Below are 14188 nucleotides of genomic sequence, written 5' to 3'. Positions count from 1 at the left end.
AAATCTTATTTGCAGATTGAGATGGCAAGTTCCTCATACAGTAGAGTGGAGGTGGAGAAATTTAATGGCACTAATTTCGAGTTGTGGAAACTCAAGATGGAAGACATACTTGAGGACTGCGATCTATGGGAGGCTACTTCACTTGATGTGCGACCTGCAGCAATATCTCTAGCGGATTGGGAGATCAAGGATCGGAAGGCTAGGGGTCTCATCAGACTCTGTCTAGCAGATGTCGTTCTTCTGAATGTTCTTGATGAGACTGCTGCAAATTCTTTATGGACACAGCTTGGGTCTGTGTATCAGGCCAAATCTCTGGTGAATAAGTTGTTCCTGAGAAAGAAGTTGTATTCTTTAAGAATGGAGGAAGGTGGATCTGTAACTGATCATCTCAACGCATTCAATTTATTGATTGCACAGTTGGCATCATCTGGTGCCAAGATCGAGGAGGAGGATCGATGTATGACCCTGCTTTGTTCCTTGCCGGATTCGTGGGACCATCTTGTGATGGCTCTCGGAAGTACTATAGTCACATTTCGTATGGATGATGTGGTGTCTTCGCTACTATCTGAGGAGATGCGAAGAAAGATTTCGGATTCATCTAAGGAAGCCCTTGCTATTCGCGGGAGATCCAATGACAAAGGAAAGCAGAATGACAATAAGTCAAAGAAGGGCAGATCCAAATCCCGTGGGAGTTCTAAGACTCCTGGAAAGTCCAAGGCGAAATGTTGGAACTGTGATAAATCTGGGCACTTCCGGAGGGACTGCAAAGAACCGAAGAAGAAGAAGAAAGGCTCAGATTCAGCTTCCAAAAAATCTCAAGAAGATGGAGATGCTTTTATTGCAGCTTTGGCAGCCCGTGCATCTGATGATGTGTGGTTGATAGACTCGAGTGCTTCTTTTCACATGACCTCTCATCGAAACTAGTTCTCAAAATATGAAGAGTTTGATGGTGGAAAGGTGTACTTGGGTGATGATTCTCACCTAAAGATAGTTGGACGCGGAAGGGTCACTATCAGATTTCCTGATGGACGAGTAAAGGGAATCAATGGAGTTATGCACATTCCAGGTTTGGCACGAAACCTATTATCTGTAAGTATGTTGAATGATGTAGGTGTGCAAGTTGTCTTTTCGAAAGATGGATGCAAGATGATGAGAGGTTCTATGGTGCTCGCTAAAGGTACAAGGAGAGGTACTTTGTTTCAGCTTGATGCATGTATTTCTCAGTGCAATATTTCTTCTGTTTCAAAGAAGAGAGTGACTATCACTTCATCCCCACCATCTAAACGAGCAGTAAAGAAGACTGTGGCAATGGGTTTTGATGGCAGTGTAGTAAGTGTACCTAAGGGTGCAAACACTTTGGAAGGCAAGCTTCCTGCAGAAAAGACAATGTTGTGGCATATGAGATTCGGCCACATTGGTGAGAAGGGCCTTAGGACCTTTAAAACTAAAAATCTCGTTGAGGGGCTAAATGATTGTAATCTTGAGTTCGATTTCTGTGAACACTGTGTTTATGGTAAGCAAAATCGTGTTCAGTTCTACTCCAGTTCTCACAAGTCTTCTAGACTTTTGGATCTTATTCATTTTGATGTATTTGGTCCTGTAAAAGTTCCTTCTATCTCTAGTTCTGTATATTTTGTATCTTTTATAGATGATTACAGTAGAAGGACTTGGATATATTTCCTGAAAAGTAAGACACAGGTTTTCAGTCAGTTCAAGGAATTTAAGGCTCTCGTGGAGAATCAGACTGGTAAAAGAATCAAGTGTGTGAGAACTGATAATGGTGGTGAGTTTTGTTCCATAGAGTTTGAACAGTTCTGTAAAGAACAAGGAATCGAGAGACATAAGACAACTCCTTACACCCCGCAGCAAAATGGAGTTGCAGAGAGAATGAACAGGACACTGATGGAGAAGGCTAGGAGTATGCTTAGTGGAGCTGGTTTAGAACAAAGGTTTTGGGCCGAAGCTTTGGCCACTGCATGCTATATGGTTAATAGATCTCCTACATCAGCTCTTGTTGGTAAGACACCCATGGAGGTGTGGTCTGGTAAGAAGCCTTCAATAAGTCATCTTCGTGTTTTTGGTTGTGAAGCTTATGCACATATTCCAAAGGAGAAAAGGTCTAAGTTGGAAAACAAAGCTGTCAAATGTATTTTTATCGGATACAGTGTTGGTGTGAAAGGATACAAGCTTTGGGATCCTATGACTAGTAAGGTGTTGCATAGTAGAAATGTTATTTTCAGAGAGCTAACATCTTCTCTTGTTGTGCTACAACCAGATGAAAAAGAAAAGGAAAAAGATGTTGTTCAGTTTCCTCCTACCCCTGAGAAGACTGAACAAAGAGACCATGTTGGGTCTAATGATGAGGAGAGCTCTAGCAGCTCTGATAGTTTGGAAGAAGAGGAAGAACAACCTCAACCTCAGCCCTTGAGGAGATCCACGAGAGAAAGAAAGCAACCAGAAAGGTTTGGTTATTCTATGTTAGATTCCAGTTGTGCTTTTGCTTTGATTACTAACATTGATGAGCCTAGATCTGTGAAAGAGGCTTTGGGCGTGGAAGATGCAGGTTCCTGGATTGAGGCTATGGATGATGAGATGGCTTCATTAGAGAAAAACAAAACTTGGGACCTTGTACCTTTGCCTAAAGGGAGAAAATCTGTTGGCTGTAAATGGGTGTTCAAGAAGAAATTATGTGCAGATGGCAGTGTTGAAAGGTACAAAGCTAGATTGGTTGCAAAGGGGTATTCACAGGTAGAGGGAATAGATTATGGTGAAATATTCTCTCCTGTTGCAAAGTTGACATCCATTAGATTTTTGTTATCTCTTGCTGCATCATATGATTTAGAGATAGAACAGATGGATGTGAAGACAACTTTTCTTCATGGTGATTTGGAGGAAGAGATTTATATGTCACAGCCTGAGTACTACATTGTTAAAGGTAAAGAATCCTTAGTTTGCAGATTAAAGAAATCTCTATATGGTTTGAAGCAATCTCCAAGGATGTGGTACCTTAAGTTTGATGCCTTTGTGTTGTCAATTGGATTTGTAAGATCAAAATCAGATCATTGTGTTTATTTCAGAGTTGAAAATGATCGCATTCTTATTGTTGCATTATATGTTGATGATATGTTGCTGTTTGGGAAGGGTAAGGGTATGATTTCTGATTTTAAATCTCAGTTGTCAGCACAGTTTGAGATGAAAGATCTTGGGGCAGCAAGATACATCTTGGGTATGGAAATCAGTAGAGACAGGTCTAACAGAAAACTTTGGTTGAGTCAGAGTAAGTATGTGAAGTTTGTGTTGGATAGGTTCAACATGGCAGATTGTAGACCACTATGTGTTCCCATTTCAGTGGGAACAAAGTTATCTGTAGATGATTGTCCAAAATCTCCTAGTGAGGTGGAGGACATGAGTAGAATACCTTATGCTAGTGCATTTGGCAGTCTTATGTATGCTATGGTCTGTACTAGACCAGACATTGCCCAAGCAGTGGGAGTCTTGAGTCAGTTTATGGCTAACCCTGGACGGGTACATTGGGATGCAGTTAAGCGAGTATTCAGATATTTGAGGGGTACATCAGATTACTCCATATGTTACCATGGTAACTCTTTTGGATCTCCGCATTCAGTTTGTATTCATGGGTTTGTGGATTCAGATTGGGCAGGTGATATTAATAGCAGGAGATCCACCAGTTCTTATGTGTTCACTATGTTTGGTGGTGCCATCAGTTGGATGAGTAAGCGACAACCTGTGGTTGCTTTGTCCACTACAGAAGCTGAGTACATGGCTGCTACTCATGCTTGTAAGGAAGCCATTTGGCTTAGGAGATTGTGTTCTAATGTTGGTGTTGATGCAGAACAGATTACTATTTGGTGTGACAGTCAGAGCGCTATTTGCCTTGCGAAGAATCCAACTTTCCATGCCAGAACGAAGCACATTGATGTGTAGTTTCACTTTGTGAGAGATATGGTGGAAGATGGAAAGGTAAATTTGGAGAAGGTAGATACTGTGAGGAATGTTGCAGATGCATTAACGAAACCAGTGGGCACTGCGAAGTTCAGAATGTGTTTGGAGTCTATGGGCCTTTTGGCCTATAGCGGTTAGTTCCTGTTATGATCCTATTGCTCTTACAAGGTGTTCGACAAGTGGGAGAATGTTAGGAATAAGATGTCTCAACCTTGGATAATTCCTATTCTTATTATTTGTTTTGTAAAATGTATTTCTTACAAATAATGTAATTAAGTGTGAGTGTACATGTCTAGTTGGCATGTTGATGTGTCACTCCACTTGATGTGTCGGCGTCTTGAATTGTGTGTAAGGAGATCATGGCTGAAATGGTTATGACGGATTCCTATGACACGTAAGAGCTATTTCTAGGAGATTTCAATGACGGGTGAAGACATGCAAGACATGTGGCAACTGATAAAGTTGAGTACTGTACACTCTTCCTCAATCGTGGGGTTTGGGGCATCGGCCCAAAAAAATTTTAGGGTTCCTATTTTCTCGGAGAATGGTAAAACCCTAATACAGCTATCTTTGGAAGTTGCCCTAAAAAAAGGATAGCGCATAAAGTTTTTTTTTTTGAAGGGTCACAGACGGTGATACGAAAAGAGTGTATTGTTGGTATGATATCGTGCTACTGGATTTTGTCTTGAAGTATCGATTGTCTCCTGAAAGAACTTGCATTGCAAGTGTGTTGTAACTTTTGTGTTGAAGATAATACATTGTGCAGGTTTTGGAGTGCTGGGGTTTTTTACCGAAAGGTTTTCCCCAGGGTAAATCATTGTGTCATTCTCTATTTTCTGTATGCATGGTATATGGCTGCAGTATCTTTGTTAAAGTAGTTAATGAATCTGAAATTGTAAGGATTTAAAAGAATTTGCACAATACTTTCCTCTAGAGATTAGTGTAGGAAGTTGTTTCCGCACCTGAGTTTCCTTTCATAACTCACTGAACTTCATAGCATCATTGTCACAAACAAAGAAATATGCTAACATAAATGACAACACATCTCTCAGATATCTCTAAAGCATTATTCCAACAATATCCAACAATTATGTCTTAAATCCTTGTAATTGCACTCCTAATTTCTCTTTTCCCTCATCTTTCTACTTTACCATGAGTATTTGCATAGGCTCATACTCCAATTAGAGTGGGAGATAAATGTAGCATTGTAAATTATTGTCGGTCCAATATACATCTCATATTTGTGCTCCCACTTTAGTATGTCCTACCCTCATTCCCTCTCTAGTTTTTTTTTTACCTTATTCTCTATCTATGATGCCATGAACACTCATTGATGGGTCCCATGGTGAAGTACCCTTCCCCCTTCTATCTTATTTTGGTCTTGTTTGTAGAGGTAGAATGCCCTAGTTTAGATAACGGTGCCCCAAAATACCATGGTCCCTCTCAATGGGCCCAAATTTGAATTAGAGAAGATGTTATATCTCCCAACTAGAAATTGATCCTCATGGCTACACATGACCATTGGAGGTCGGCCTAATCGGTAATTTACCTAGGGAACTCTATAAAAATACATTATATCGATTCATTTTAGATATAAGTCTCCATCCATAAGAAATCTAAGACTCATGCATCGATGAATAACTCATCATCAAGCTTTTTTAGAGATCTTCCAAGCTACATATTCATCCTCCAAGCATTGTGGAGAAAAATTACATCAATCTTGTGCAAACATGTTTGTGTGATTAGGATTTTTCATGTTCATGTGTTTGTCATGCCATTACATTTAACATTTGTGATTACATTCAAAGAGAATTGCATCATCATCAATAATTGCAGATCTGAGGTATATCTATTCAGAATTTATTTTAGTAATTACAATATTTCATTCAAGGTTAATTCCTAAATCAAGGTTTGACTTCGGCAAACCCCTATCCCCATCATATTTTCCTTTCTTTTTGTGTGTAGGAAATAGTTGCAAAGCTATACTCAGAAGTATTTACAAAGTTCACAGAGACAAACATGTTCAACTTTCAATGATGGAAAATTCGGAGGACCATGCTAAATTGATACTAAATAGTCATAAAATATTAGGTTGAACTTCTAAAAATAGATTGCATACATCTTATTTTTCCTAGATCCATACTAGTGGATCCATGGGATATTTGTAGCTTACTGTTTCTACCAAATCACTTCAATAATCTCCTATTTTTTCCTAATTCAATTAATTCAATTCAACTCCTAGGAAAGAGGAAGTCAAACCAAACACCATGTGAATCTAATCAGAATTCTCAGCCCTTCCTTAGTGGGATTGGGGATAGATCTATTAGGATCACCCATCTTTCTTAATATAATGGTCAATTTGGGATTGCTTGTGGTTTTATCATTAAAACCCTAATTTATAAATTTGAACCATTACAAAATTATTAAAAATAACATATAAAAATATCATTAACATATAAAGAGGAAGCTTAAATAGTTAGAGAAGATGGGTTAGTAGTTGTTAGGCATAATTTTGTGAACATAGGCTGGCTCAAATAGCATGGTATCTCTATCCCTTTAGAAATGTGAATTGGTCTCTTATTTATTTATAATTATTGTTGTTAGCTATATTCACATAAGCCACATTTGTACTTTTCTTGGACTGATTATTGTGCTTTTTCCAACACTCACTAGCATAATGCCCAAATTTACTTCAATAATAACACTCAACATTTCTTTTATCATACATCTAATTCAAAGTATTGTTCTTCTTGCCCTATTTAGAGCTGGCTAAGAGTTGTGCACTCCCTCTTAATTGTGAGCCCATGTTGAGCTATCTCCTCTAACACTTCCTTGTCAAGATTTTTCATGACCTCTACATGTCGAGCTTCATCCAACATTGTTTATTTTCCCCCTACCTCTTGCATTGGCCTAAGATTTGAAGGCTTACTCTTGGGAAGATGTAGCAAATCTATTGTCCATTAAATCAATATTTAACGCGGTTCACCCAATCTTGGGCTACATCTACCAAATAGAGAGTCCAATATTATTGTCCATTAAATCAGAACTAATTACAACGAACAATCCCCTTGCAACTCAATACTACTACAAAATGCTACAAAATCTCTACCGAAAAACCTAACCCTTAGCTTTTTTATCAAAACTTATGTTGGTTACAAAATTAGGGTTACAAAATGTCAGCCAATAGAGAAAAAAGATCTGACGCCTTTATAAAATAATGTCTTTTTGGCCTCCTGGGGCATTTCCCCTCGACGTCATCCTATATCGCGATAGAAAGCACACCAGGGGTGTTGTCCCTTGACCTCATCTTGGAAGTGCTACCCCCAAATACCCATCGAAAAATATGGGGGAAATCGCATCGATAGAAATAGGGAAAATTTAACCTCCGAGTCTGATTAGGTTCCATGTAACAACATGTTTGTCATGGGTTTGAGGAGATTTTATTAACTCATCCATCATCAAAGTAGAGAGGTCCTTCAAACTTAAGGGGGTAACTACAAAGGATTTTCTCCACAATTCTTTGTCCCTCCATGGTTTCACTATTTGTCCTCAACTGGTTCAATAAACCAAAGACTCTTGTGTGAAATTCTAAAATAAACTCACCATCTTTCATTTGGATAGTCTCAAAATATCTTTTAAGTATCTGCAACTTCACCAATTTGACTTTATCAATCCCTTTTGTATCTTGTTTGGACGATTTTCCAAAGTTCTTTAGCATAGTTAGTTTCTTCTATTCTTAGAAATACTACCTTTTTCAAGGCTACTTTGAATTATATGTAATTCTTATGCATCTTTCCTCCTTGTCTCCCTCAACTTAGTCTTCTAGTTGTTTGTGAGGGATGCAAACCTAATTGGGTGAATTGTATCTACAAACCCATTGACCTCAAGCTCCCATATATCATTTGCAACGATGACGGTCTTCATATTTTTTTTCTAAATATCATAGTTTTGTCCATTAAAGAATGGTGGTTATTGCTATCTCTTTCCTTCATCTCCAGCCATCTCTCGTACACAAGAAACTTCAACACCCAAAACATAAATGCCCAAACTCACAAGGATTTAGGGCCAGATTCCTTTGATACCATGATAAACATTTACATCCTAGAAACGGTAGAGACAAACCTTTGATACTAACTTAGAAAACTAATTTATGCCCAAATTTCGAACACACACAAATAACCTTTGAGACTACAACTTAGATTTGTTAATCACTAGCAATACACAATAGAAGAGAATAAAATGGAAACATACACAATTGGAAACACGCACCATTCTTTGTTGCTTTCTATTAATTTTATAAATGAAAAATTATAAATAAACTAAACTCATAAAGTATTGATTACAAACTACTATCTATGAAATAACTAACAACATTCTTGAGTTTCTCCCAAACACTAAACACCTGGAGCTACACTTAGGTCACTAACTAACTTCTCACTTGGATCTTGCAATACCTAGAGCAATCACTATTCTGAACCAATAATCACATAGTTGTTGTTTCTCTTCTTGAAATCATTGAGAGCTCAAAAAAATATTCTTCTATGTTGTTGCACACAAAAATTTCACCAATTGATTTGGAGAACATTCCCCTCTTTTGTCTTTTATTGTCCATACAAAAATTTCTACCTCAAAATTTGAATTCAAAATCACCTACCTAATTTAATTCATTGTCAAACAAAGAGTTGTTGTTGTTGAAACATTAGAGGCAACTTGGGGGAAGCAATCTGAAAAATAATCTTCAACTACAATCCTCTACATGATACATTTACTCTTTGTTTCTCCTAAAAGGGTAGGTTTTCTATGACAGGCTCAAACAATTCAAATTTCCAATAAGTCATATGTAGCCTCTTCAACATTGTGTTGGGCTAGGGTTTCATAATTCTAAGAATTAAACAAATCTCCTATTTGGTCTCCTTGCCTCCGCCTTTAGCCACATTGCGAATAGATTATATTGGAAACACTTTTCCTTCCCATGAATTGATTCCTTGCCCCCCTCATTAGCCACAACCAAAGAAGACTTACATGACAACTTTACCATAGACCCTAAACAACTTCATATGTATGTTAAAATCATGCGAGGGTTACAGGCGATTTTCCCTTCACAACCCTCATTTTGGAAATAGTTAAATTAAACATGCTTTGAATCCTAAAGTCTATTCAATGAGGTTACAGAACCTCATATTAACCTTTATTTAGTAGATAACCAATAACATCAATATTATATGACAAGATCATGACTAAAATAATAGCAACATCATCAATTACCTAATAAATTGCAAATGGAATCAAACACTTAATACTAGTTTCTATCCCAAAACAATTGAGGGATTGATACAAACAAGTGATGGATTGATAGTAGAAAGGAGGGACTATCAAGATAAAATCTCATGTTGTACATACTACCTCCAAGTACATAAATGTGTGATTTTCCCTTTCCATTCATTCTATTTGTTTTCCTATTTGAAATATAACCCTCCTAATTATGCACATATTGGAAATTATGTAGATTTGTACCACTTTAAACCAATAGATTAGAGGGTATAACTATTAACAATAACAATACGAAAATATCATTAACATACAAAAAGGAATCTTGCATAGCTAGAGGAGATGGGTTAGTCATTGTTAAGGGTAATTTTGTGAACATAGGTTGAATTTATTATCATAGGACCTCTATTTTTTAGAAATGTGAACTAGTCTCTTATTTATTTACAATTAAGGTTTGGAGGTGTGACTCATCACACAAATTGCCACATCAACAAATCTAGTGAGAAATATCCAAAAATTGACTTTTAAAAGATTTGACCAAAACTTAATAATGAGATCCTTAATATTTGAACAAAAAAATATCATTTATTGTTGTAATAATATTATATTTTTATTTAAAATATAACTCAAATGCAGGCTAAATAATTTTGATACCTTTTGATGATAATAAATCTGGTTATCTCTAACCTTCATATCCAACACACACATAAAATATCTTTGAAGAGATACCTACTCATATTTTGACTTTGTATAGTTCAATTTATGTGCACGGGTGGTTAAATGATTGAAAATTTATTTGCCAAAGCATTGTAGGCATCGGTTAGAGTTGGGTATAAATGTGATTAGTCTACTCTATACTTAAAAAATATTGGAAATTTGATTTTAAAAATTGTGAAAGTTCTTATGTCTATAAGAGAGTATAAATTTTATTTTATTTCAATTAAATAGTGTTAGTGTGAATAGTAATCAATGATCTTTTGGTTTTTATGTAAAATAGATTGAATACATAATTTTGTGCTACAATGTAAACTTTTGATAATTATGATAGTAATAATGTGGCTTCTAGTTTGATTTAACCACATTGTAGGGTTCCATTAGCAAAACTTATCTTACATTGGTTTATGGAAGAATTAAAGTAGATTGTACATGCAAGAGAATTTTATGATTTGATCAACACATTGAGATTAATATTCTCAACAATTGCCATGCTATTATGAGAGAGATCACCAAAACCCCTTACAATAGCAGTATCACTACTATCCTAGAAAGCCTAAACCCCATACACTAATAAGGACATGTGTATCCCCACCTCTAAAGTCCTTCAAACCTTACCAAAAATTATACATATTCTAATTATAAGAAAAGTATTCTTTATAGATAGTTTTAGTTTGATGGGCATAGCTAGGCCAAAAATATATATTAAGGTTTCAATTTATAGTATATGTTATCTAACTATAGCTTCTTCTTTTTTTTCATAAATTCATTTATACTTAATTCTGAGATAAATTATTTATAACGAACTATTTCAAATAATATTGAATTATAACTCGTCTAGATTTTTTAAACTATTTGAAATAAGCCTAAAATATTTTGAATATCTAACTATTAATCAAACTTATTTAGCATATAGAAGTAATATTGCTAGTTAAGATTGTGAAAAAAAATAATAATAAATAAAATTAGGTACTCTTGTTAACTTACCAAAAAAAGATTCTCTAGTATTATTTATTGTCATAAGTATAAAATTATTTCAAAAGATTCATTATCAATCTAGGAGGAAATGAATCTGAGGAAAAATAGAGCTCTAGCTTAGTAGAATTTTGAAACAAAATCAAAATGGGCCTTAGTGTACTCTAGCCAGAATGAATCAAGAATATCTATAAAATTTTCTAATTTCATTCTAAATATTTTTAGAATAAAATCACTTAATTCAAGTTGGTACATACCTTCTACTTTTTATTTTCTATCTCCTCATCCTAATTTGGAAGTAAATTTTTTTTTTTATTATTATTTTTCAAATCCTACTTCTTATGTGATAGATTATATCAATTTTAAGATATTTTACACATTCTTTGATATCTTACATTTAACTTTATTTATCACTCTTAAATAAATAAAAGGGTATTTTGATTTGCTATATTTTGATGAGCTCTTTTGGTTTACATTTTCACATAGATAAATTATGTTTATAATAGAGTTATATTAATTTGCCTTCAATATTTTCTTTCACATGTTTAATTATGATCCATTGCTTTTATACCCCCCTCCTTTCATCTTGATCCTTATTCTTATCCTAGTATCTCTCCTCCTCGGTCATTTATACCCTCATCCATCTCTTTGCATCTTTTACCCATATTTTGCATTCTACTTCTTAGAATAATATTTCACATATTCATACCATACATAAACCATCTCATACCTCACTCAAGAAATCCACATGTAGTCATTTGACCATGCATCTCATCACTTCACAAGTGCATCTGTTTACTCCTGAACCAAGATAATAACTATTTTCCCATTCTTGGCATTGGCCTACTCACTACTTATGACTATTAAACACTTTATTAAACCTATATACACTTCTTCAAGTCCACCCTATGTAAATGTTGGTAATGTTCTTACCATAGAGCTTCTCTCTTCAAGATCTTTGCTTATCATAGTCTTTTCAAAAAATTGATGAATTATAATTTGATATTTAGACCTCCTTTCAATTATCTTTCCACTCATTTTCATCTCTATAATTAATCAGTCATGCATCTCATCACTTCACAAGTGCATCTCTTTCCACTATAAATAATTTTCCTCTTGACACATTATTATTTCTTATGACTTATTTCCTTCATACCAGACTTTACCTCTTTAACCTATCTTTCCTCCTTCTAAGTTGCCTTTTCTTTTGACTATTCCTAATCTCTTGTATTTTTCTCCATGAATTCTTCCAATATATTCTTCATTGTGGCATTTCCCTCTTATGAGTCAACATTCTCTCTTTCTATTCTAATTGAGATTAGTCCCCTACCAACCTTTTAATAAATCAAACCAATTTTTACTCACCGCCTCCCAATACATTTCACCTCTTGACTTTTCTCATAAATATGATCATACAACTCCTTGACCCTATTTAATACTAGAAATTGAACATAAGGTTTCTAAACAATATAAGGAAACTTAGGTTGCTGAAAATTTGATGTATAACATATTTAATTAAAGAATTTTATGATGAACATTTTCATATTCCTATTCATGATTATAATAATTATATGCATGATATGTCTTCTTCTTCTCCTTGCACAACTCTGATACTATCTAAAAAATTCAACACAAATTATTCTAAAATATGGGGAAATAACACAGTCAACCATAAAGTCTTAATATTGAAAATTAGAGTATGCATTTTGATTTCCTGGACACAATTAATTAAATTTGTTATGGCAGGCTCTCTAAAATGATAAGCATGATTTCAAAGAGGTTCTATAAATATTTTAATGAATAGTCATATGCAGAAAGATTCACTACTTAAGGATAAAATTGTAAATTTTAAAATTTTAGGAAAAAAAATTAGTTAATATTATATGCATATGGTCATTTGAGTGTTTCTCTCTATATATGGTTCATATATGCCATTACAAAGCATGATTTATTTACTTTTTCCCAGCCATGGATTGTGGCTTTTGTCTATATGGATATTTAATGAAGAAATGAGTAATGCATATGGTTGTTTCTTATCCCATTAAGCTAAATCTTTTCCTTGAAGAAACTAGAATTGATATATGCCAATGTCTTTCTTGTGTTTTGTATGGGTTTTGAGAACAAAAATAATGGTAAAATGTTTCGTATGAACTTGATATATATTTTAATCATGGTTGAAGTCTCTAAGTGGTTTAATACATTTGCTTTGCAGATTTCATTTACTCCCACATTTTGATAAGGGAAAAAGGTCATAGAAGGAAATTAGAGAGACACAACAATAGGAGAAGACAAAACCCTACTGGTGACAAAGCTTTAATACAAGGATGGACCTCAAGGACAAAATCACCCCTGCGGAATGGAGATGCATTCAGAGCATTATATCTATGCCACAAGTGCTCAAGGTGCTTTGTTTGCAAATGTTTAACCTCTCCCTTTGATGAAATTAGTTTCAAGCTTTTCTTTGGATTTATTACCATTATATCTGTATCTTCTAATCTATTATGGGCGTAATTATCGTGCCTTAAAAATATTTTCCTTTTACACCATGAAAATTCGTAAGGAGGGTATTCTATGAATGAGACGGAATTCAAGATGACTATTCTATGTTTGACATGACGTTGTGTAGTACAGTAATCTCAATTGCTGTAATTAGGTCAAAAGAATAATACGGATATATATTTAACAGCAGCTACTTTTAAATGTATTAGTTATATATTTTTCAATATCGTATAAAATAACCATATATGTATACCAACTTAATGCAATTGCAATACATGTATACCAATTCAATGCAACATTTATGATCACGAGGCTTGCTTTACATATGGCAGAACATTATTTTATCATATTCCAATACCTCAAATAGTTTGACAAGTGTGCAATGGTTATTGAAAGCTACATAGAGGAAATAAATACTACGTTGACTACCATTATCTCTAATCTACGCATACATCTATGTCAGTCCTCTTGTTAATTTTTGCTTGGTTTTTCATGACTGTTCTTTGGATCAGACATTGTATCCTTGGCTGGTTTTATTGGAGCCTTGACTAGATGATTATCATGTTGTGGAGGAGGTCCTTTACTTTTCCCTGGATTTGGTGGATCCTTCACGCTTATAGTAGGAGCCTGCATTCACAAACAACAGCCAAAATCCAAACCTAGTGTCTGTCGGAGTTAAGTATAAATGCAATTAGTCTATTATGCTTTAAAGCCATTCAAAATCTAACCAAAAAGTATAAGTTCTATCGTTCTCTATAAGAGAGTAAAA

This window comes from Cryptomeria japonica, chromosome 10, assembly GCF_030272615.1.
Source record: "Cryptomeria japonica chromosome 10, Sugi_1.0, whole genome shotgun sequence".
NCBI classification, from domain to species: Eukaryota; Viridiplantae; Streptophyta; class Pinopsida; order Cupressales; family Cupressaceae; genus Cryptomeria; species Cryptomeria japonica.
The sequence above is the reverse complement of the archived record's forward strand: the minus strand, read 5'-3'. Positions refer to the sequence as shown.